General features: G+C 40.9%; 1 long non-coding RNA gene across 5 annotated transcripts in view; it reads right to left on the bottom strand.

The window, feature by feature from the left end:
- The window catches only part of LOC119862399, a 31,087-nt gene extending 5,855 nt beyond the window's left edge, over positions 1–25,232 (bottom strand). The window contains exons 1-4 of one of the 5 annotated variants that reach the window (XR_006274555.1): positions 22,213–25,232; positions 5,122–5,193; positions 4,914–5,032; positions 1,619–1,752 (exon numbers count right to left, since the gene is read on the bottom strand). This is a non-coding gene — a long non-coding RNA (uncharacterized LOC119862399). Of the gene's footprint in view, positions 1–1,618; positions 1,753–3,863; positions 4,022–4,913; positions 5,033–5,121; positions 5,194–22,212 lie in introns of those variants that run through there. The other 4 variants (XR_006274557.1, XR_006274554.1, XR_006274558.1 and 1 more) reach the window with 4 other exon arrangements.
- Positions 25,233–25,470: the final 238 nt, after the last annotated feature.

Here is a 25,470-nt window from a genome sequence, read left to right as displayed (position 1 = left end):
GCCCTTCCAGCATGACTGTGAACCACTGATTGATAACTACTCTCTTGATAACTAATCAAAATGTACAGATAGGAAAAGTAAAAAAACTGTTTTTTGAGAATTTTTTGGAGTTTAATTTAAGGATATTTACTTTGTATATTTTGACCTGTGATGTGTTCTAACAGTTATAAAGCTTCACCTTTTTGAATCTCAAAGTCTACTGTCCTTATTGTCTATTCCCTCCCCACGCCCAATTTCCCATACTTGTAACATTTAAAATAGAAAATGCTTAAAACCCAAAATTTTGCATAACCGTGAACATTTAAAATAGATAAAAATAAAAAAATGCTTAAAAACAAACATCAATATTAACAACTGATATTAAAAAATATAGCCAACCCTAAATATAGTTAATGACTGTAGAAATCCAGCAATAAATTGCTGGGACAATATCAAAAGCCAAATGTTGCTACGGAGCTAACAAGCATGAAATAACTTAAATCAGGTGATAGTACAACCACCATCAATCTGAATCCAACCCAAATAAACTGCTACTTAGTTATGGAGAAATCTGGAGTTCTATAGTGACTCGGGAGCAAACAATGGCATCTCACACACCAAATCATACGTGCCGAAGGCCCTGAACAAAGTGGAACCAGAACTAGTAAGACCTTCCCCATGGAGCATCAGCTGTGGAAACCACCATAGCCTACAGGCTGTAGCAGATAGCACTGCATCGCCTGTAAGGAAGAGTTCTGTCTCCAAACACTTTTAGAGCACCCCTAAACACAGTCTGTTTACTCTGCCAGGATTATTATACGTTTAAAGGTGGGGATGAAAAAACGAATGGTTCTATTTTAAACACAGAGGGCCAGCTTTTCAAAGGTATTTAGGTGTTTAAAGGTGCAGATAGGCGTCTAGTAGGAATATCAAAAAGTTAAGTGCCTGACTTGCATTAATTTAAATGAGACTTAGGCATCTAACCTGTTTAGGTGCTTTGATAATCCCCTTAGGTGTCTATCTGCATCTTCAGGCATCTACATACCTTTGAAAAGCTGGCCTTCGAGCAACACGGAGGAGGATCATTGATACAGACTTGGACATGCAGCAGCTGGAGAGGATTCCCTTCCACCACAAAAATCTTGCTGCTGACTATAATTTACATTGTTATTGGTTTACAAAGCACCTCAATTCACTGAGTATAACTTCCAGACAATTAAGAGCTGAGAGACTATGACAGTCAGATTGCCTGTATAATGACATTACCGTCAATTCTGAGTAAAATACAATATTCCAGGTATGGAAAAAAGGTGCCACAAGTACTCCTTTTCTTTTTATCATCACCAGGCTATCTAGAAACCTTTGCAAAACAACTTTGCCACCAACCCCTAACCCTAACAACAAGAATATAGACTGTGGATGGCAGGCTGCACAATTGTTCAATTTCTCATGCTCAGATAGGCTGCTTGTCTTCAGCACTCATTTTCTACCTGTAAGTTCCTCTGTCACAATGTTGCAGGGCTGAAACACATATGTCAGGCAAAATAACTTGCTAGTGATGTTTGGAATATCACAGCCATAATACTGGCCATTCCCATTCTAAATAATATTTTGCAAAGAAATTGTTAAAAACCTGATATTGGTTGATGGTGCTTCACATATGTTTTGAATCTTCATAGTCATCACTTCCCAAATTTGGCAGATATGTCTCTGACAGTGAAATTCAGCAGCACCAGCCATATCTTTAAAAAGCCACCAGTGTTGGTTCATTTTCTGAAATCAGAACAGTTGATATGTTTCAAAGCTGTTCATATATCAGGGCCTTCATTTTCAGTAGGTTTCCATTGAAATGCTTTGAAAATTTGCAGGGGCATCTGTTTCTCCATTGAGCAACTTGCATTTATACATCTCAGCTGGCCTTTTACAGATAAAGCAGCCAATATGAGGTTGATTTTTGAAAGTTCAAAAGCCTAGGCTGACTAATAAAAATGAAGATATAGTTTGACATATAATTTTTACATTCAGTTACCATGATCATGCGCACAAATCAGATATGTGCATATGCAAATACATAATAAGACAATTAAAGATAATTTACACACACAAATACCCTATTTGCAGGCATAACCATGGTAACTGTGTATATAAATTTGGCATGCAATTTTGCACATTTTTTGCATGCTGCCCTAGGCTTCTTATATTTTAGATCCTATGAATTTATTTTCTCATATGAACATCTATTTCCCTACGTAAACACAGTATTTTTGGTGCAGTTTGAGCAGCCCACTTAGACTGGTCTCCCAAAAATGCCCACAAAAATTTTTCACGTCTATTTTGATACAAATTAACCAGTTAGACATTCATTTGCCTGATTTGCAAGTGCAACTACCTCATAGTAAATACAAATGAGTATTCATGCAACATTTCTGAGGGCAATTTCAGAAGTAGTGTTTGAAACTGCAGCTCTGGTTATTTCCCCTAACTTTGCATTATTTCTAGAACTAAACAAACTACTAGAAGAACTTTTAAGATTGTATTTTAATAAATTATTAACATACATTATTTATATATTTCCATTCTTTTAGTTTTAGACCTTCAGTCCCATAATTAAGGTATAAAGAAGCCAAATATGTATAACAAGAACTGGGAGAGAAGATATTTTAAATATTTCAGTAAAAACAGGAAAATTGTCTGTAATGAAGACATCAGATCAAAATATTATTACAGCTTAGTTCCAGAATGTCTAATGTGATATTCATAGACTACAGAGGAAAGGATGGGGAATGTATTTCATTCAATTCCTTTTTTATTGTTTGTCTTTTAAATATACATAGGATGTTGTAACCTCTGAGAATTTTCAAATTCAGAGCAATGCAGCATAAAAGAAGCAAGAATACTTTTGAGCCTCTGAACATTTCCCTAGCTTAGATCCAAGCAGACATTGCAGTGTAAAAGTTTGCGTATTAAGTTTCACTCAGAATACATACTAATTGCTGAGTAAATGCAGATATTCTGAACAGCTGTTATCTAAATAGTCTGATCCGGAAACTGACAGCATAAACACAAAGGGCTAACTTATCAAAACTTTGTTGCACACATAATAATGACACAATGTGTTTTGCATGCCTAATTAAGCCCAATTTGTAGCTAAGTAAGCAATGAATTTCAAATTGTGATTGTGAAATGCTGGTGTCTTATTTGCATGCTGCATAGGTGAAGGCATGCTGTGAACGGTCTATAAAAGGGATTTGACTTGGTCAGTTTCCTAAATTTTGTCATAGCATTTCTTTGAAGAAAAAGTAGTCAGACCTTCACTAATACCAATTTAAATTGAAACGGGGGCAAAGGAATTTTGTTGGGGGAAAATCCCAAGTAAAGTACTACATTTATGTTAGGAAACACATATAAAGAGTCAGACCAACTTGTTGATATGTCTTTCTTTTTTGGTTATATGTTCTTTAGGCTTAGCAAGTGACAAAATCCTTTTTGAATATTTAAAATTCTGTATTTAACATCCAAAATTCAATTCTGGGTTCTGGTTTTGTCAGGTCTAAAGGGAGAAGATATAATAATATTCCTTCTTTTCATTTTCCAGGGATTGGACCACATCCTAACTGTACCTGCCTTGGATAATGATTTAATAAATAGAGTGAAGGTCTCTGTCTGTTTGGACCTTTCTACAACCACGTGGCAATGTCAACCCTGGAATTCTTTTAATTTGATAACAAGCCATTGTGAGGCTCTGCTGGGCACAGCCTGGCCACTCCTTGACTCTGACCTGTCACAACAATCTGTGATGGTGCTGATGGGAGAGTTTGGATCCCAGCCATTTGGCTGGTGTACTGTCATGCCTCAATGATCCATTCTGAGACACTTACTCTTTCATGTCTTTATGTTCCCTTTGAGGTTCATCATTCAGCAGTAGAATCTGGATCTCCATTGTTGTGAGTGACTCCTAGTTTGACACAGATCTACCACAGGGCTGTCCCAGTCCTGACCAACCTCCCTCACGATCAGTCTTGCATGTCACAAAACTAGGATACTAAATTAAGGCAAAACAAACTGTCAGCCACTCCTAGGTATTTGCTCCTTCTCAGGCAACAGTTTCAATAATTCCCTTTTACCTCATCCTTTGTAGAAAGCCTGGGTGCTACATGGACCTTGTGTATTTTTGGTAAGTGTCTTGCCTCTGTCACGAGAGCTTTGTACTGGCATCTTTGAAACTGCCAGATGAATACCCCCGTTCAGCAGGCTCAACTGCTGGTTAATATTATTGTTGTTTCAAGGCTTGATTATTTCATATCTTTATTCACAGGCTACAGTACTAACAGGATAGGACTGTCCGCAGCTCTTACTAAGTTGTTTCAGCACATTGCCCGTGTTTTAAAGATCTTTCATTGGCTTCCAATAAAATTTTGTATTGATTTTTTTGCAAGTTTTCTTATTCTGTTACAAAGCCCTCCATATTAGCAATATATTGTCTCTTTCACCACGTCCCTATGTCTTCACTGAGATCTGAACTTGCTGATTATGTGGGATGCACTAAACACACTATTGAAATAATGGCAGCAAGAGCTTTCAGTAATTTGCTGCTTGATGGCTGAATCGGCTTCCAGTTGAATTCCGGAGCCAAGTCCATCCTAATTTTTAAAACTAAAGACACTTTTGCTTTTGAATTGCAAGACACCCTCTTGGGACTTCTCTTCAGGCCATTACATAAATACATTTTTGTTGTGAAAATTTTATTTTGACTTTGTAACCCAGATATATGTCAGAGACTGGCTTTTCTCAAAACCTCCTATACATATACACATGACTTTGGTCCAGCTGAAGGGCCCAATCACGCTCATTGAAGATGATGACAGTTTTACCTTTGACTTGAACAGTACTACAATTGAGCGCTGCATTAAATCCCTTTGTCTGAAATTACTTACCAAGAAAATCTTTTGGGTATGGATGTTGCAAGACCAAGCAGTCCAGAATAAAGACTGGCTCTGTATCAAATTTAGTAGCATATATGCTGTTACCACCTTGCTAACCCAGCAGACTCGTCCTAAGGAAACAGAAGAATAAGAAAATTGAGCTCACAATGGTCTTAGGAAATTCATCCCTGTGTTGAAGTTTAGCAAAAGACTTACATACCACTTAAGCCATGGGAGGGTGGGGGGTGGAATGTGACATTTACGAGACAACTTTAAAACGCAATACATTTACCTAGAAAAAAAAAACAAGCAGGTAAATCACCTCCTCTTCAATATATTCCTACAGAGTAAAAATACATCCCAGATTTTTTCCAGTTTGTGTCATTCAAAGTTACTTCAGTTGTTTTTAAACATTTTTGTACAACACCCAGCACGCTGGATACATGCTTTATAAATGTAACCAAATAAAAGAATTTCCCAACTATGCCCTCGTAAACAAAACATTTCTGTGGTACCTTTCCCTAGAGCGATGTAGATAGAGCATATGTTACAAATCAAGGTCTTCACACACAGCCTGAGTAAATGGGGAGTTCCACAGACATCAAAATCCTTTCCCCAATGGTCACTGCTGCAGTCTTAAGCTACTGTAACATCTGTGACTGCTCAGAATTAAGTCCTTCCCTCCTGCCTAAAGCTGTCTCTGCGCTAGTACACATGGAACACTTGTGAAACACACAGCTTTATGGTATGCAGGGTGTGGGCGCCTTGTAAGACTCCCAGTCTAGTTGCCCATTAGATCCTCCCTACCCAGAGTGGAGGGGGAAGTGCACCTAAGAACCCAGCTCTGTTAGGGTCCTCAAACACTTTTATTGTAATACAGCTTAATCAAAGATGTGACTTAGATCTGATTGCTATAGATCTGGCCTATACTGATCAGGAAACATCTAACCAAGCATTCTTTACCTTTACTGTGGAATCTGAAAAAATTGTGGCACCTTAGAGACTAACAAATTTATTTGAGCATAAACTTTTGTGAGCTACAGCTCACTTCATTGGATGCATTCGGTGGAAAATACAGTGGGGAGATTTATATACACACACAGAGAACATGAAACAATGAGTTTTATCATACACACTGTAAGGAGAGTGATCACTTAAGATGAGCCATCACCAGCGGGGGGGGGGGGGGGGGGAAGAAGGAGGAAAACCTTTCATGGTGACAGGCAAGGTGGGCCATTTCCAGCAGTTAACAAGAATGTCTGAGGGACAGTGGGAGGTGGGGTGGGGGGGAGAAATGACATGGGGAAATAGTTTTACTTTGTGTAATAACTCATCCACTCCCAGTCTCTATTCAAGCCTAAGTTAATTGTATCCAGTTTGCAAATTAATTCCAATTCAGCAGTCTCTCGCTGGAGTCTGTTTTTGAAGTTTTTTTGTTGTCTCAGGTCTGTAATCAAGCGACCGGAGAGATTGAAGTGTTCTCCGACTGGTTTTTGAATGTTATAATTCTTGACGTCTGATTTGTGTCCATTTATTCTTTTACGTAGAGACTGTCCAGTTTGACCAATGTACATGGCAGAGGGGCATTGCTGGCACATGATGGCATATATCACATTGGTAGATGCGCAGGTGAACGAGCCTCTGATAGTGTGGCTAATGTGATTAGGCCCTATGATGGTGTCCCCTGAATAGATATGTGGACACAGTTGGCAACAGACTTTGTTGCAACGATAGGTTCCTGGGTTAGTGGTTCTGTTGTGTGGTGTGTGGTTGCTGGTGAGTATTTGCTTCAGGTTGGGGGGCTGTCTGTAAGCAAGGACTGGCCTGTCTCCCAAGATCTGTGATTGATGGCTCGTCCTTCAGGATAGGTTGTAGATCCTTGATGATGCGTTGGAGAGGTTTTAGTTGGGGGCTGAAGGTGAAGGCTAGTGGCGTTCTGTTATTTTCTTTGTTGGGCCTGTCCTGTAGTAGGTGACTTCTGGGTACTCTTCTGGCTCTGTCAATCTGTTTCTTCATTTCAGCAGGTGGGTATTGTAGTTGTAAGAATGCACGATAGAGATCTTGTAGGTGTTTGTCTCTGTCTGAGGGGTTGGAGCAAATGCGGTTATACCGTAGAGCTTGGCTGTAGACAATGGATCGTGTGGTGTGATCTGGATGAAAGCTAGAGGCATGTAGGTAGGAATAGCGGTCAGTAGGTTTCCGATATAGTGTGGTGTTTATGTGACCATCTGAATTATAGTTACATGATTTCTAAAGAGTTGGGACCTATGTCTGCTCCTGATGGAGCCAACAGAAAAACTCCCATTAACTTCAGTGAGAACTGGTTGGGGTGCTGGTATATGCTCATTCCTCTCTGGCAACAGCCCACTATATTTATCCCTAGATAATATTTTGCGTCCACCACTATGACATTAATGTTGCAGATACACTGGGATCCGGCCTTGTCAGATTCTAACTAGAATGAATTGCTTCCCCTGTATTTCTCTCTCAATCCATACCATCTTTTCATCTTTTTTTCAGCTCTTCATTATGTTTTTCATTCTTCAGTCTGTTTTTAGCAGCAACCTCTCAGCTACAGCTTGCATTTTTTTTCATGGATTCCCTTGCTTCAACTAGAAACTATCATGTTTTAGCACTAGTTAGTCAGGATTTCAGTCTGTCTATGCAAGTCACTCCTCTCTTTGGTTGTTTTCTTCCCAATCATCTGAAAAAGTGGCTGCATTTACTTAATAAACGAGCATACAAATGGGAGATGACATGTAATATAGTCAATGGAAATAAAACCACATTTTCACAAAATATGAAATGCGTGTATGGATGATTAAGTAAAATAAGCTAGTATGCAAATTTATTTGCAAGATTCAATAATATCGAGAGACATTCTACCTAGCAGAGCAGGAAGTTAAGATTCTTGGGCTCCATTCCCCCGTGTCCCTGGCTTCTGTATGATGTTGGTCAAGTCATTCAACCTCTTGTCCCTCAATATCCTCTCCATAAAATGGATGAAATATTACTTCCCTACTCACGGGTCTTGTGAAAATTGTTTACAGTGTGATTGCTACAAGAGATAGAGCTTCAAGCCGTTGTCCCTGGCTCAATCGGGTCCTGTTGGGAAAGGATCAGCAAACATCTCGAGAGACATGACTTTTTCCAAAATAGAAGCTGCACTTTGTGAGGTCATCAGTGATTGACATCAGGCTGTCATCACAGAGGCAAGGTTTAAGTCCCAAAGTCTTTGCATCAACCTAAAGGTTGGGCAACAAGAGAGAAAAAATGGCCAACAGGATAGAAACTATTTAGACAACTGCACTAACTCTACTAACAACTTCTAGAACTAAAATATAACCATTGGGTTTTTTTTAGAAAACTATTTCAGAGGAACAACTATTGCATCCTGACACACTGCCAGAAAGCCGAGAGAGGTGTTTGGGTCTGCACGTTAGAGATAGCTGGAAAATGAGTTTCACAAAAGAGTTGGGAATTATTTTTGCTCTTCAGGCTTCAAGATGGAATTATTTTTCACTTTTTGGATTTTTTTTTGAAAAACTTTTTATTGAAAATATTCAGTTAAAGACCTCCCTCTCATCCACTTATCTTCCTTGAAAAGTGGAAGGGAAAAGAAAAAAATAAAGATGAAAGATTTTTCTCATTTGGAATTTTATTTTTAAAAAATATAAATTTTGGAAAATATGCATTTTGTGGAAACGGCCTGTTTTCAAAATCTTTTACATTTAAAAAAAACATGAAAATTTTGACCAGCCCTATTCTTTTCCTTTTCATGCCCACAGATAGAGGGGGCGGGGGAAGGGATGGGGCATACAGGGTGCATGTGGGGCCCCAACAGACACTAAAGTTTCCTGATCCACACATGCACCATGAATGGGATCCACATGGATAGTACTTGAAGAACTGATGTTTCAGTTAATCCTCGCTGGTCATTCTGTGCAAAGAATGAGATTCCAACTGTACCAGTGACAAAGAAGAGATGCAGGATACACAACTTGGTGCAATTAAGGCAGAATCCAAATGTAAGGACAAACACTCTGACATGTCGTAGTTTCAGATTAGCATAATAGCTTATCACCACCCTTCTTATAATGAAGCACGAAGAATTTCAGAGATTTTCTTATGCAAAATCATGACACTACATTGGAGCTGCATTTCTAGGATCTTTGCTCTAGGACCCACACTCCTGCTCTGACTGAAGTCAATGAGAGTTTTGCCATGGACCTCAGTGGGAGCAGAATCAGTACATGTCTAAGGCTCAGTTAGCTCATGATGAATTCTATAAAAGACATAGTTTATAACTGATCCTCCATTTAGAACAGCTCTTTCTCAAAGGAAACCCCCAAAGCCTTTGCTCAGCATACTAAGCAAGAACAGATGTATAAAAACCCACATTTCCGTCTACGATAGAAGAGTGAACAGCTGTAATGTAATATCTTCCCTTCTATCAAAACAAAGACATGAAGAAACTCAAAGTTGGGAAGAGTAAAAATGTTATTAATAGTAAAACTGAAACATGAGATCCTTGGAAGGGAATGAATGAAATGGAGGGGGTGGGGTCCTTCTCTACTGGTCTGTACACAAGACTGGCTGTCAGGGGAGAATAATCCCCCCTAGTGCATGGGTGAATTTATTGTCTGTGTTATACAAGTGTTCAGGCTAGATATTAGAAATTCCTTCTGCCCTTAAAATCTAAGAATTCCTGAATTCAACCCCAGTCTCTGACACTAACCCACTGTATGACCTTGAGCTAGTCACTCTCACAAATGATTAAACAAATGGAATTTTACTTTCATCTCACAGGTGCGTTGGAAGAGTGAGTTGTGAAGACAAAGTGCTATATATTATTAATGAGAGATAGACTGATGCCTTGGTGATACTGCAGTTCAGAAGATTTGATTTTAATCACATAGCCCTATTCCAGTATAAACATCTGAAAAAGTCTGGTAAGGTTTTGGTGCCAAATTCACATCTGGTGCAAAGGGAACAGTACCTGCTTAAGCCATGTCTGAAGTTGGCAATTAGAACAAAACATTACACTACCTCTTCTGCCATCTTTATGGCTTATACTGTAAGTGAAAGAGTATTGAACACAGCACAGGCTTTATTTAGTGCTGGCCGGAGTTACTTCAGCAGCTGCACTAGTAATTATAATACTAGCTGTATCCTGCGAATCACATTCCTCCTGTAGTCCCCTGCCCAAGAACTGTCCTCACTTTTATCTTCACTACTTACAGTGCAGTTAGTGCAGCACAGTAAATGCCTCTCTACAGAAGGTGGAGTTTCTTGTTATTTTGAGGGAAGATAGCGATTATACTCTGCTCATTTAAAGACCCTGCTTTACTAGATCAAGAACTAATATCAGTATGAAAATTAAGTTGTGGTTCTTCTCCAAAATGAATGGAGCTGGGCAAATATTCCTAAACATTATCCAGATTTTAAATGTTAGTTAACTATTAAAACTCCTTTTGCTTCTCATGCTAGATCTTCTATGAGACACCATATTCTTATGTCCCTTATGTTTTGGCCTCCTGCAAGAATCTGAGTGACCAAGCTTTAGGAAGACAAATGGTCACAGAAAATGAGTTTTCTCCACTGACTTCAAGACAACTGGGATTGGGCTTTAAAGAGGATCTGTGAATTTTATCTATTTTGTTACTCATTTGCCAAGCTTTTAAGTCTCTCTGAAGTTCCTCAGTCTTCTTTAGTAAGAGTTAAATAATTCACAAAAAGCAGTCTTCCTCTAGAACCTTACTTTGACATAATCGTCAAATTATTACCTTACTCTTTCACCACATTTCCCAGATTAATGACAATTATATTATCAGTTTTTGGTTTGGAATCTTGGTATAGCCCCTTCTTAACCTTTGGTCATGTTGAAAATGGTCTATTTTTTGTCTCTCTCAGACCATTATTTTATTCTACCATCTCATGACTTGGGTGTTTATGCAATAACTTTTGAGAACTTTATCAAAGGCTTTTTGAGATTCCAAAGGAAATCACAGAGTTTTCCTTTTTCCACGAGGTTGAGGACACGCTCATAAACTTTTGGTAGATTAGAAAGGCACAATTTGATATATGTTTAATCTCAAATCTTTCATCTATGTCAGATACACAATTCATTACTGCCTTTTGGTTTTGAAGGAAATGCAGTTTTCCAAGCAGGTTTTAGCAATTTCATCTGCTGAGCTGTAAGGATTTCACTCACTGTGAGGGAGGAGTTTTATTTACACAAATACTAGACCAAATTCTGTGTGTCTAATTGTTACACATGTTGACACAGAAGAAACGTTTTCTTTCTAAAAGGTCTCAGCACAATAGGAATACACATGGATTCATAATCCTTTTAAACTCTAAATATCCCCCTGCCTTTCCAGTGGGGCTGGAACATTTTTAATAGTGAGAGTGCTGAAAGCCAGCCCACTTACCCCTGTCCACTCCCCCCCCGCCCCTTCCCAGCTGAAAACCAGCCCCCTTATCCCTATCCACTCCCCCCCGCCCCTTCCCAGCTGAGGCCAGCAGCCACTGCAGCACCCCCTGCATCTCTGGTTCCCGTGCCCATGTGCCCTTCTGGGACCCCATACACAACATTGGGCAGAGGACTCTGAAGAATGAAACTGACCCATCTATTTCCTTTGCCCAAGCTGAATCAAATGCCAAATAAATGGTGAAAAACAAATTAGATTATAAAAAGTCACACAGTCTCCATCACTTTAAATCTTTATACCAAGCCCAAATAATTTTCTAAAAGATATGCTATAGTTCAGAGGACAGGTTACTTACATTGTACCATAACAAGTTCTTTGAGATGTGTCCTGCTATGGTTGTTCTACTTGACATGAGCATGTGCCCCATGTTCATTCAATTGGACATTTTTATCACCAATGCTCGTTCGGTCCACGAATGCGCTCTCAGCCATTCTCATGACCCATGCTGAGAATATACAGCACTGTGATGGATGAGCCACACTCAGTTCTTTCTCCACTGCAAAGCTACAAGGAGATGAGGCTTTGAAGCAGAGGGAAAAGGGGGCGGATAGTGGAATACCCATAGGGGAACGCATCTCAAAGAATTCATTACTGTATAAGGTAACTAACCTCTCCTTCAAGTGGTGTCCCTATGGGTGCTCCACTAGAGAGGTGACTCCCAAGTGGTATCCCCTGAAGGAGGTGGGAGTTTGGAACTTGATTTAGGGCTGACTATTAAACTGCAGAGCCAAAAGCAGCATCTGCCTGAGAAACATCAGCTACAGAATAGTGTCTTGAGAAAGTATGGACCGAAGCCCATGTAGCACCCTTGCAAATCTCTACAATAGGAATGTCCTTCAGCAGAGCAGTGGACATGGACTGAGATCTGGTAAAACTGTACCAGAACTATAAACCTAGGTCAGCATAGTATGTTAGTGGCTGTATAGCAAGAGAGGATAGAGACGGAAACTCAGTTGGATAGTCTTTGCATGGACATTGGCACTTCTTTAGCTCTGTCCGCAATACAAACAAAGTCTGAGAGAAGCTCAAAAAAGGTCTGGCCCTGTCCAAATAATATGCCAGCACCCTCCTAACAGTTGGCAGTGGCAAAAAGATCTATCTTCAGAAATTCCCAGGTAAGAAACATCTGAGTATTGATTTGTTTAGTTTCCACTCATTATCTTAAGTGAAGAGTATTCGGAGGTCATCAGCCACGGTGTTTTGGAGGCTGCATAGATAAACTATGCACCAGTTCCATAACTTTATGGCCTCTGCAAAGAGAAAAAGAAATCTGGATCCCCCTTGATGATTTATGTAGTACATACTGGCCTTGTTGTCTGTCATTGTCCAAATGGATTGACCTTGTATCACAGGAGAAAGTGCTGTCAGGCTTACCTTAAAGCTCTGATTTCCAGAATGTTGCTGTATAAGATGAAGTCCAGCTGTAGGGAATTCATCTTCAGAAGTATACTGAGGAGGGAAGTGTTGTAACAGTGGGAGGGGGATAGTTGAATGGAACCCCTGAACACACCTTGTCTGGATTCTTCCACCAGCTGAGAGAGAGAACAGTGCACAACAGGGAATAACTTTACACTGTCTTGCTGGGAGTATAAACTGTCCAGAACCAAGTATGGAAGCAACGCATATGTACACGAGTATGTAGTGCAACAAAGTACATGCTGCTATGTGCCCAAGGAGTTGCATACACAATCTGGCAATGACCTGATGGCCCAATTGAATTTGTGCAATTAAGTGAGAGGAGTGAAGAGTCTGTCCTCTGATTTATCACGTGGCATTGAGAGTGGACCCTACGAACTCTACCCTTTGCACAGGTAAGAGGGAGGGACTTCATGGTGTTGAACTGAGGACCAAGCCTGTTAAATAGAGCCACAGCCAAGGTTATAGCAGTTCTGATTATGACTTTGGTATAGGAATGCCCCTTGAGAAGCCAATCGTTGAGATAAGGGAAGACGATTACCTACCACTGATGAAGCTGTGCAGTGCTTATTACCATAACTTTTGTGAACACTTTGAGGGTGGTAGACAGTCCAAAGGGAAGGACTCAATATTGGTTATGGTCCTGACCTACCACAAAGTGTAAGAACCTTTTGAGAAAAGAGTGTATTGATATGAAAGTATGCCTCTCGAAGGTTGAGGGTCACAAAGCAGTTCCCCAAATCCAGGAGTGGAATGATAGCTCCAAGTGTCACCATCTTGAATCTCTGTATCTTGACAAAAATATTTAGCATTCTTAATTCTGGAATTGGTCTTCATCCACCCTTCTTTTTAGAAACCAAGTACTTGAATTAAAATCCTCTTTGCCTGTACTGAGTGGAAACTAGTTCCACAACTCCAGTACAAAAGGATAAAACCTCTTGGTTCAGAAGAGGTTCATGAGATGGATCCCTGAAAAAAAAAAAATGGGAAGAGGGTAAGAAGGCAATATGGACTATCCTGATGTTATAACCTCCAAAATCCATCTGTCAGTGATAACTTGCTCCCATGCAATGTGAAAATGGGAGAGACAATCCCCAAAAGGTGGGCGGACAGAAGGGGCAGGATGGTAAAGCTTTCGATCTGGTTCATGGGAGTATTTATGGGCTTTGACCACAGCATCAACATGAGCATTTTGCACCTGACTGATGCATCAGAGTAGCAGAAATAGTTGCAAACTCTCCCTTCTGCATCCTGGGTTTTTTTTTTTTTTTATGTGGCTCCAATGACCTACAGTAGCTGGATAACTGGGATGGACGTGATCTCTGTGCTGTCTGAGACAGACTAAATCTCTTTTTATTCCCAGGTGTATATATACCCAACAAAAGAAGGGTCACCCAGGAGACCTTCAGAAAATGCAGAGTTGTCCGTGGAGTTACTAAACAATTTCAACCCAACAAAGGGAAGGTCCTCTACTGTGCTTTGGACTTCTTGTGGAAATCCTGAGGACTGGAGCCATGAGACTTTACACCTAACTACAGCTATGGAAATGGAGCAAACAGCCATATTAGTCGCATTGAGTGAAGATATTTTGTGCAATTGATGTGGTTTTATTTTGCCAGAATCACCTGATAATTGTCTATCTGGTATTACAGGGTTGCAGATAAATAACTTTTACAGCCACAAAGGTTTAAGTGGTTCTGGTCTTTATCATGTGGGGATACCTTTCAATGCTGTTGCCTACAACGTTCATTCACGGCATCCATGACCAAGGAATTAGGGGCAGGACAAAAAACTAAAACTTCCAAACCCCTAGGTAGGACAGAATATATTTTATCTGCTCTTTTAGCTGTCAAGAGTGGGGAGCAGTAGCAGGACTCTGCCAGATCATTTTGGCAGGTTCTAAGAGCACCTCATTTATAAGCAAGGCCACCCATGCTGACGATGGTGTAAGTACAGTATCAGACAATTTATGCTGGTCTCTTGAACTACTTCTAATGGAATCTTGAGAGCATCTGCCACTCTTTTCATCAACTCCTGAAATGGCTTGAAGTTGTCCACGAGTTGGTGCGGGCATGACAGCCTCATCTGGGGAAGATGAGGCTATATTAGTCTGTGGAGTTGTCCCGTCATCAGCTCTCTTTTCTTGTTTTTCAAATGTCCCCTCCTGTAGAGAAGAATGATATGGTGGGACAGAAAGAACTGGAGTGGACTGTCTGATACAATCCACATGAGCAGTAGGTACCCTAAAAAACTCGTCGGCAGGCAGCTGAGTATGCCCACAAGGGAGGACTGTAGGGGAATGGGGGAGGCAGTCAGTACTAGTCATACCAAGGAGGATGATTGCCAGGTAGTGGTAGTAAAACTCTGGAAGTGTCCTTTGATGTTCCAGGTGCTTCATAATCAAAGGTCGGCAGTCAGTCAGCATAGCCTTGTACTGAGTTTAGAGGGAGTCTGAAGAACATTCTTCTTTGTATTCCAACAGAGCACCCAAAGAAGGAATATCTGGCTGTATGTCAGACCGAATCACTTCCAAGGCAGGCAATACGGGTGAAAGGTGAGGTACTAGGAATAACTCAGGTTTTGGTACTAGGAGTCCTGAGCTCAGCAAAGAAGACTCAGGTTCATTTGAGACAAATAGGTCCTGTGTGAATCTGCACAGTCATTTGATGAATCATAGACACTGAAGCCTGCGGTACCAAGGGATGATCTGCCTTTTGCTGTACTGATGCTCTCAGTACTCTCAGCAGTAGATGAGGGTGGTACCAAGTATTTCAGAAGTACCTCATTCAGGCTTCAATGGTACCAAGGGCTTCAGCACTGTGTGACTTTGATGAAGGCTTTCACTTGGAGAGAACCTCAATACCAAGGCTCTGCAGAAACCTTTAAGGGGCATGGGGTCTCCAGTACAGCAGGCCTCTTAAGAATATGGTGTCTCTGAGAAGATCAGCATGAGACTTCCTCATTTCACTTGAAAGTCTGTCTCTCAAAGACCTAGAAGGCAAATGAGCTGCAGACACTGATAGAGTGATATGATCATTCGGAGGTCGATGTCCCAGGTGGGTCTCTGGGCCTGGATCTGAAGCTGGACAAAGTGAGCACTCCATCACAAAAACCTAAAGTTTTATCTCCCTGTCCCTTCTGGAGTGACACTTGAAGCTTGCACAGGTCTTGCACTTCAAATGGATGTGCATATCCCCGAGGCAGTGGATACAATGCTAGTGGCCATCACTAACCGGAAGGAATTCCCATAAAGTGAGGCAACGTTTGAAGCCTGGTTACTTAGACATGCCCAAAGGAAAAACAGGCTTCTCTAGAGACAGCTCCTCTGTATGGAGGTGAGGGTGCATGAGAAGCAAAGCCTTAGCCAAAAGGAAACAGATCCTCAAAAACTAAAGTAAACACTTACTACACAAACTATAAAGGATAAAAGTAAAATAAATTTAAAATTAAGTACTGAAGACTAGCTAAAATGAATAACTATGCAGACAAGCACTACAAAATGCTCTGTCTCAGGGAGAGGTGGTTGAGAAGGAATTTAGGGCAGTCAATCTGTCACAGCCCTATATATCTGTCACAGCTTTATATATCCTCTGTATGGAACATCAAGAAGGCTATGGCATATGCCCAGACCAATTGAGCACTGCTGCTGAAATATCTCTGATTGAAGGTACAGGACGTGCATGCACACCTCGAGTGGAGAGTTCCTAGGGACACTGCTTGAAGAAGAAAGTTATGGTCTTGATGCAGAAGCTACCGGAGAGGTTGCACAGATCAGACTGGAAGATTGCGGTAGTCCTTAAAAATCTATTACTATTAAGTTTTTCTCATCTAATCTTACCAATAAATAAAGGAATTATGTAAATATTTTAACCTCACAATACATATAAATCTGAGGCACGCACAAGGTGGGCAAGGTAATATTTTTTTTTTTTTTGGAGTAACTTCTGTTGCTGGTAAGGACAAGCTTGTAAGCTTCACAGAGCTCTTCCTCAAGTCTGGAGAAGGTAACCCCAGTGTCAGCTAAATACAAAGTGGGACAGATTGTTAAGCAGGGGTTGACACATGGTATACCACTTAAAATGAAATGGGCACTTAACACTTTTGCAGTAGGACAAAGGAAGGTTAGTAGACAGCAGAGTGTGTTATAAATTGTAATGAAAAGCGGTGCGTCTCTAAGTCCATGATTTTTAGTGTCCAGCAGAGTTCTGAATTTAAGTTCCCAGCTCGCCTTCTGAAGCTGTTGTGTAGGCTTGAGGACAAGGACTGAGAAGTCAGATATGGAGTTAGTTTTGTGAAAAGTGTTCATCCATGGGGGAATAGGGTGTTTTTATATTTAATCATTTTTCTGTATGGGTGCATTCAAGGGCACAGTTTTTGTTGGTGCACTTGATGCACTGGCTGAGGTACACCACATGTTGTCATACCACAGGACTGTGTAAGACCCATGGATCTTTGAAAGATATGTTTGTGGAAGTATGAATCATCATAGCAGTGGAAATATCAAACCTGCAGATATATCTGTTGTTCTGACAGGGTCTGGTGCCGCTCTGAATTTAAATATAGCAGTTAAACTACTTCCTACCATTTCACCATTGCAATCTTTAATGTTTTATACAGAAACAGGTGGATCCTGGGGAATGACAGCTTAGTAAGAGGGGGACTACCAGTAAAGCAATGGTATGAATAATCAGAGGCTAGCTACAAAAATATATGCTTTATGTGGTAAAAGCTAGGACTCTTGCTATTGGCTAACCAAGAAGCTATTTAATTATTTGTTAATCTTTGTATGGAAATGTGTTTATAGTCATTACATGAATTATCCGTGATCACTGCTACAGAAAAAACACTCATCTGTGATCATGTCAGAACAAAGTCACTTGGATATTTGCCATCTGATAGTTAAGATGGGCTCGACTACCAAAGGGACTTCAAAAGTATAAACCTAATTAATACTCTTAGAATTTTTCACAAAAAAAGCACACTATATCTTGCATCTGCTAAGTAAAATCTGTAACACACATACTAGAATAATCAGCTTCTGCAGGAAAGACTGCCATATATTTAAATATATAAAAATAAAACCTCAGGCTTAGTTTAAAAACTGACACACAGGTTATGAGGATTTATATTAGTCAATTGCTTTGGCAGATTGGAAAAAAAATGGGTAGTATTTGATTCCTTTCCTTGTTCTCCTGAAGTTATATATTTCCGGAGCACCATTCATGTTTGATACTGTACAAATGAAAAGACAAGGTCCAGTCTACGCTAAAAACACTTAGTCTCTTGCCACAGAAATCAATTCACTCACACCATGTGCTGTGGCCAGAAGCAGCATAAGTTGTGCACTAGACAAGTAATGAGCACAGTATGAAATTCTGAGAAGTATGTAAAATTACATTATAGTTTTATGCCTTCTACGTACTGTGTGTCCAGACCAGCATGAATGAGAAATAGTTAACAGAAAAGAGGGCTTTTCTCTTGGCCAGAGGCTAAGATACTATTATGTAAGGCATGCCAAACAGCATTCAAACACTGGAGTCAAGGTAAAAAGAAAAGGAGTACTTGTGGCACCTTAGAGACTAACAAATTTATTTGAGCATAAGCTTTTGTGAGCTACAGCTCACTTCATCGGATGCATTTGGTGGGGAAAAAAAAATGGAGTCAAGGTATATTCCTTCCCGGTTTGACATGATATAAAGAAAGCACTCACACCCCACAGAGCGCAGCACAATGCTCATGTCCCAAAGAAAAATGAATGTTAAGCCCCACAGCTGAACATCCATTAGGTGGAAGCATAGGTACCCAAACACCATCATAATACATTGCACCTATAAACCACATGCTCACAAGTGTTACCAGATTTGCCCATTACTTTGGGGTACACTCATTTATTATGGTTACTCTTCGGGGGGGGGGGGGGGGTTCTGTAATTCTATCAATGTACTGCTTGTCACTTGTATTCTCATATGGAGCTCTACTCCTCTCTTCTGCAAGTTCCCTCCCAATGGAGCTATCCTGCAGGACCTAGGTTCCCCAGGGCTGGGTTCTTCAAGCTCCAGAATCAAGCAAATACACACCCACATTGACAGAGAGCATCCGAGAGGACCGAGTTAATCAGCACTCCCAAGGTGACCCCTTATACGCCCCTGGACTCAGCAGGCTGGGTCAAGCAGCACTTCCAAACTGCCACCTTCATATGCCCCAGGTTCAGCATGTCCCTGTCCCCACTTTCCCGTTACAATTGTTCTGGTAGTAACCCACTTGATGAACAAACCCCACAGGATTTGTGGGCGCTGCAGGGATCTTTAGCTTAGGTAGAGGAGAGTTATTGCAGAGAGAGAGAGAGGCAACCAGCTTAACCATGAAAGTTGTTTATTGCCACATAATAACTATACATGAGGAGCCAAACAAACAAAACAGTTATAATATTAAATCTAACTTAAATCTGATTATAAAAGTCAGGTTTAGAACACTATACCTGATCACACAAGTCAGGGTCAGAAGGCTATACTGAGAGAGAGAGAGAGCTGGGTTCTCACCACTCCGTGAAGCTTGAATCCATCGGGGGGCCCAAGTGGTGGTGGTAGCTAGGTGTCCCAAGTGCTGGAGACTGGCAGAACCCCAGGCACAATCAGTCAGGAGAAGATAAGTCCCAGTGGAACGGATTCAGATTTTGGATCCAGGCATCAGAGCACTTACTTGAGAGTGGGTAGGAATTTTTGTCGGGAAAGAACAATGGTTCAAGGGAGAACACTAGATTTGTTTATGGGTAAACTTTTGGCTCAAGGGAATATACCAAAGTTGTTTTGTTCAGGCTAGACAATAGGAACTGATCATTCCTGGCTATGGGCAGTGTTCCTACAAGGGAGCTCACAATGCAATTAGGCAGCTTCGCTTTTTGGATACCAATAAAGGATTTATTACTAGAATTGGTCTGATAACTACTGATCTGGGGGTGTGCAGGCATGGGGTCATTAACATCTGGAGCAGATTCCCCATCATGCAGTGCTTTCCTGGTCCCAGTTCAGTGTGGTTCTTGCCTTGGAATCTCTGTTCTCCATTCTGCATGCTAACGGGGATGCCTCCCTGTTCCATCTTTGATGCAAATGGGGCTACAGGAGTTAAGAACGTAAGAATGGGTCAGACTAAAGGTCCATGCAACCCAGTATCCTGTCTATCGACAGTGGCCAATGCCAGGTGCCCCAGAGGGAGCGAACCTAGTAGGTAATGATCAAGCGATCTCTCTCCTGCCATCCATCTCCACCCTCTGACAAACAGAGGCTAGGGACACCGTTCCTTACCCATCCTGGCTAATAGCCATTAATGGACTTAACATCCATGAATTTATCCAGTTCTCTTTTAAACCCCGTTATAGTCCTAGCCTTCACAACCTCCTTAGGCAAGGAGTTCCACAAGTTGACTGTGCACTATGTGAAGAACTTCCTTTAGTTTGTTTTAAACCAGTTACCCATTAAGTTCATTTGGTGGCCCCTAGTTCTTATATTATGGGAACAAGTAAATAACTATTCCTTATTCACTTTCTCCACATCACTCACGATTTTATGTACTTCTATCATATCCCCTCCCCTGCAGTCTCTTTTTCAAGCTGAAAAGTCCTACCCTCTTTAATCTCTCCTCACGTTCCAAACCCCTAATCATTTTATTTGCCCTATTCTGAACCTTTTCTAATGCCAGTGTATCTTTTTGAGATGAGGGGAGCACATCTGTACGCAGTATTCAAGAACTGGGTGTATCATGGATTTATATAAGGGCAATAAGATATTCTCCGTCTTATTTTCTATCCCTTTTTTAATGATTCCTAACATAGTTTGCCTTTTTGACTGCCACTGCACACTTCGTTGTTGTCATCTTCAGAGAACTATCCACGATGACTCCAAGATCTTTCTCCTGATTAGTTGTAGCTAAATTAGCCCCCATCATATTGTATGTATAGTTGGGGTTATTTTTCCCCCCAATGTGCATTACTTTACATTTATCCACATTAAACTTCATTTGCCATTTTGTTACCCAATCACTTAGTTTTGTGAGATCTTTTTGAATTTCTTCACAGTCTGCTTTGGTCTTAACTATCTTGAGCAGTTTAGTATCGTCTGCAAACTTTGCCACCTCACTGTTTATCCCTTTCTCCAGATCATTTATGAATAAGTTGAATAGGATTGGTCCTAGGACTGACCCTTGGGGAACACCACTCTCCATTCTGAAAATGTACCATTTATTCCTACCCTTTGTTCCCTGTCTTTTAACCAGTTCTCAACCCATGAAAGGATCTTCTCTCTTAACCCATGACAACTTAATTTACATAAGAGCCTGTGGTGAGAGGCTTTCTGGAAATCTAAGCACACTATGTCCACTGGATTCCCCCTTGTCCACGTTTGCTGACCCCTTCAAAGAACTCTAATAGATTTGTAAGACATGATTTCCCTTTACAGAAACCATGTTGACTTTTGCCCAACAATTTATGTTCTTCTATGTATCTGAATTTTATTCTTTACTATTGTTTCAACTAATTTGCCCAGTACTGGTGTTAGACTTACTGGTCTGTAATTGTCAGGATCACATCTAAGTTTCCTTAGTCCTGTCACCCTTAACTAGAGGGCTTTAGGATGTCGTTCACTGCCCTTTCATTGCTTTTTGTCTTTCTTCTGATTGGCTTTGGTTCAAGCAGAGGCGGGGGGGGGGGGGGAAGAAGGAGGAAGTCTTTCGTGAGTCAGACAGGCTGAATGCTGGACCCTGGTTTCCCAAGAACACAAAGCTGATAGGTAACACAAGGACCAACACCATAAGGTATTACACTGCATACAGGCATGTACATATTCAAATGCACAAATTTTACCCAAAACAATGCCAAAGATTAAAATGACGATCTGGTCTACATTTATGCTATGAGCTAAGACAGTGATACTCAGACCTCAGTGGTTCAGGAGCCAAATTAGTGATCAACATTACCCAAGAGCCACAGTAGGGTGAATTCATGGTTTCATTTACTAATACACACACACACACAATTCTCACCGCAAAATGACTAAGTATTATCATCAACTACAATTGGTTAACATAGTAAAATCATCCTGATTGGTTAATAATTAAATCAGTGTTTTTTAATATCATGTGCTGCAAAGAGCCACAGGAGACACATTAAAGGGTCACTTGTGTCTCATGAGCCTCAATCCGAGTACTACTGAGTTAGCACAAGCATAAATAGCATTGTAGCAACGGTAGCACAGCTTAGGCATGCCAAATACGTACCTACCTTGTAGTGCATCATTTTCGCAGGAAACACTCCGGATCACCATCAATGAGTGACACTCCAAATAGCAGTTACTGAGCTACCTCCTCTCATTAAAGAGAAATACCACTTATTATGCTACATTTAATAATACCTGGCATTTATAAGCAGCCTTCCATCCAAGGATCTCAAAGTGCTTTGCATATTCTCCTCTCATGTAGATTTCCCCCATTTCACAAAGGGGGAAAACTGAGGCACACAGAAGTTGACTCTTCGAAGAGCACAGAGAGAGCCTGTGGCAGAATCAAGAACAGACAAGACATATGGCCATAGTTCCTGCCATTCCTGTATATATACACTTACACTCAAACTTTAAATCAGCGATTGCTCATTTCTTGCTTGTGATGGAGTTGGATTTCATTTTTTCCCTTTACTGTCAGAACCTCTTTTCATGGACTGCTCTGGAAGTTGTTTCCTGACCTGACGATTTCCTATTCAATTCGGGTTAAACTGTGCTTCAGTTGAAGTGTTTTACTATTAAAAAGGCAACACAATTGAGCCCTTAATTATTGAAGTGAACTAATCAAGGCTATACTATTTTAAATGGTTTTACTTTGGTTTCTTCTTCCGTTTTAAAACTAATAAAAACTTTTCAGTGACCATACTGAGGCATGACATAAAAATGCAGCTTCTGTTTACAAAGCTAGATCTTCAACTACTGTTACCTGAAATGCATTAACAGTTGTGAAAGTGTGCTCTCTTTTAGGTTCGGGCCCTTGGTCTGTGCTGGGAGAAACTGTCAAAAATTAATCTATGTGCTCTGCTTTTCAAAACGTATGAAATCTTTATAATAAGAGGAAGGATGGAAGAAAAAAAAAAACCAAGGAATTTCATTTGTTTCTTGCTGAATTTTTGTGTGATCACACTTACATAGCAGTTAATTTTTTTTTGTTGATTTTAAAGATATGAAACAACTTTATTCAAATGTACAGAAAGGAAGTTTGTACTTTCTTATATGATTTTATCATCTGGAACTAATAAATACCTACCTTTTATGAAGCACTTTTCATCATAGCTTTCGTCAAAGTGCTAGGTAAAAGAAAATATATTTGCACTCCTTTAAAAAATATGTATATGGCACAGCTCTAATTAAGGTTCTAAAATATTTAATTTCCATGAGCAACTCTGCTTTACAAGGCTTATAACTTAGTGATCAAAATTCATTGGACAAAACTTTGCACAAAATCCGAGACTAAGACAGTTTTGTTCACAATGTCTGAAGAGGATATTTGGCCATTTTTAAAATAAAATTCAATTTATGTATCCTTCATCCAATAAACCTAAAATTCTTAACAAACATTAATTTCTTTAAAAATGTACATAACTTTAGTCATTGTGGAAACTGCCGTAGAAAGGTAAATAAAATGACTTTTCCAAGGTCAGATCAAGTCATAAGACAAGAAGAAAAAATCAGGAGTAGAGGCTCTTAGTCTTGTGATATAATCATTACATAAACTCTAAAAAGAGGGAAAATATAATTCTGATCACTTCAAGACAATTTTATTAACAATGAATTTGTTTTGCTTCTTTTAAGTTTATGCTTCAAACATGTGGCCTTCCCCCTGATCTTTTTCAGGTCTATTTAGTAAATACATATTATTTCAGAGCCTATGAAGCTCAGGAATAAAAACAACCCCCTCAGCTTTGATGAAAGACTAGTTCCCTCCTAACTGGGTCTTGTTGCAGTTTTTCTCCAGTTGGGAGAGCCAAGCACCTCATTTAAGAGATTATCAATGCACCCCCAAGTCACTATTTGGTGGTTATTCAGACCATCCTTGCCCTGGAGCTCAGCACACTTTTGCTTTGATCAACACAAAATCATCTGCAAGCTACAAAAATTGAGACCAAAACAGCCTTCAGCCAGGCTACAGATGGCAACACCACTAGACTGCCATTTTTGTTGGTGCTGAAGTTTTAAAACTTGTTCATGGGCTGTTATAACCCTCTCAATAGGGCTTCATCCTACCTTTTTATTTGGGGGGGGGGGGGGAAGAAGGGGAGGAGTAGATAAAGCAAGAGCCTATTGATGCTTCAAGTCTCAATGAATGATAAAATATGCTTAACCAAGGAGCAAATTGTAATATCACAATGATTGAGGCATGAAGTGCCAGACTGAGTCTTGCACACTGATCCTAGTGAAAATGGCCCCTGTCCTTGATAAGTCCATTCATACGCAGAGGCGAGTGTGGGGTTTCACCATGAGCTAAATACCAGTGGAGCCAATATTTGACGCAGACGGTTAGCTTTGCCAACACATATTTGGCACCTCATTTCAGAAATCTGCCTGGCAAAAGGTAAAGAAATACCTTATTGGCACCCTAGAACCTCCTCCCCACCTCTTAATCTGACAACAGGACGTACTACAATCAACAAAGCATTCTGATATAAGACTGCAAGGTCTTCCTTGTGACCATCCTTCATCTGTAAAATTAGATTACAGAAGCGTCTCCAGAGTGACCCAGAGCTGTCTAAAGAGAACACCGCCCCTTTTGAGATTTGTTTGATTTACAATCAGTCTCTGACATCTCAGTCACGAAATGCTGCCTTCAGAACTAGCAGCTTCTGTAGCTTGCACAGACAAGAGCTCCCATCCAGGTGGGTGTATGTGGGAGCCACATCTCTTAACTGTAACACCTTCGTGTTTAGCAGGTGCTCCTGCCTTGGCTCACTGTGTGGGGTGGCACGGAGAAAGCTGGGGCAGCAAGGATGAGAGAGAAATCAGAGGGTACAATAAGAGGCACCTTGGGCAGCACGAGGATGGGCTGGGGCAGCCTATCTAAAGCTGAGGCAGCAGCTCAGCCCCAGCGTAGACACATGCACCCCCTCCGGCTAGGGGAAACACAGAAAAAGGCCCTTCTACATCTCTCATAGCACAAGACTGTACTCTTCTGCACAGCTCCCCACCAAGCTAGGGTGACAGAGAGCTGAGCCTGAACATGCAGGAGCTGCAGCCAATACATCCAGTGAGTAGCCCCCCTCCATGCACCATTCCCTGCAGGCCTCCATACCCAACCCCCCTCTGATAGGGCTTGGCCTCCAACCACCACCCCTTTTCCCTCCTGCGCCACACCCCACCACTCTGTCTCTTTCCAGCTCTGGGCATCCTTCCACACACCCCTGAGCCCCAGCCCCCATACCCTTACAGCCCCCCTTATCCCTACAGGTCCCTCCAACCCTCAGTCCCCCTCCACACATCCCCTGAGCCCCAGCCCCCACACCCTCGAGCCCCAGCCCCCCAACCCTCAGTCACCCTCCTCACACACCAAGCCACAGCCCCCCATACCTTAGTTCCCCTCCACACACCCCGAGCAACAGCCCCCCCAAATCCCCACAGCTCCCTCATACCCTCAGT

This window comes from Dermochelys coriacea, chromosome 10 (genome assembly GCF_009764565.3).
Source record: "Dermochelys coriacea isolate rDerCor1 chromosome 10, rDerCor1.pri.v4, whole genome shotgun sequence".
Lineage (NCBI taxonomy): Eukaryota > Metazoa > Chordata > Testudines > Dermochelyidae > Dermochelys > Dermochelys coriacea.
The sequence above is the reverse complement of the archived record's forward strand: the minus strand, read 5'-3'. Positions and strand labels throughout refer to the sequence as shown.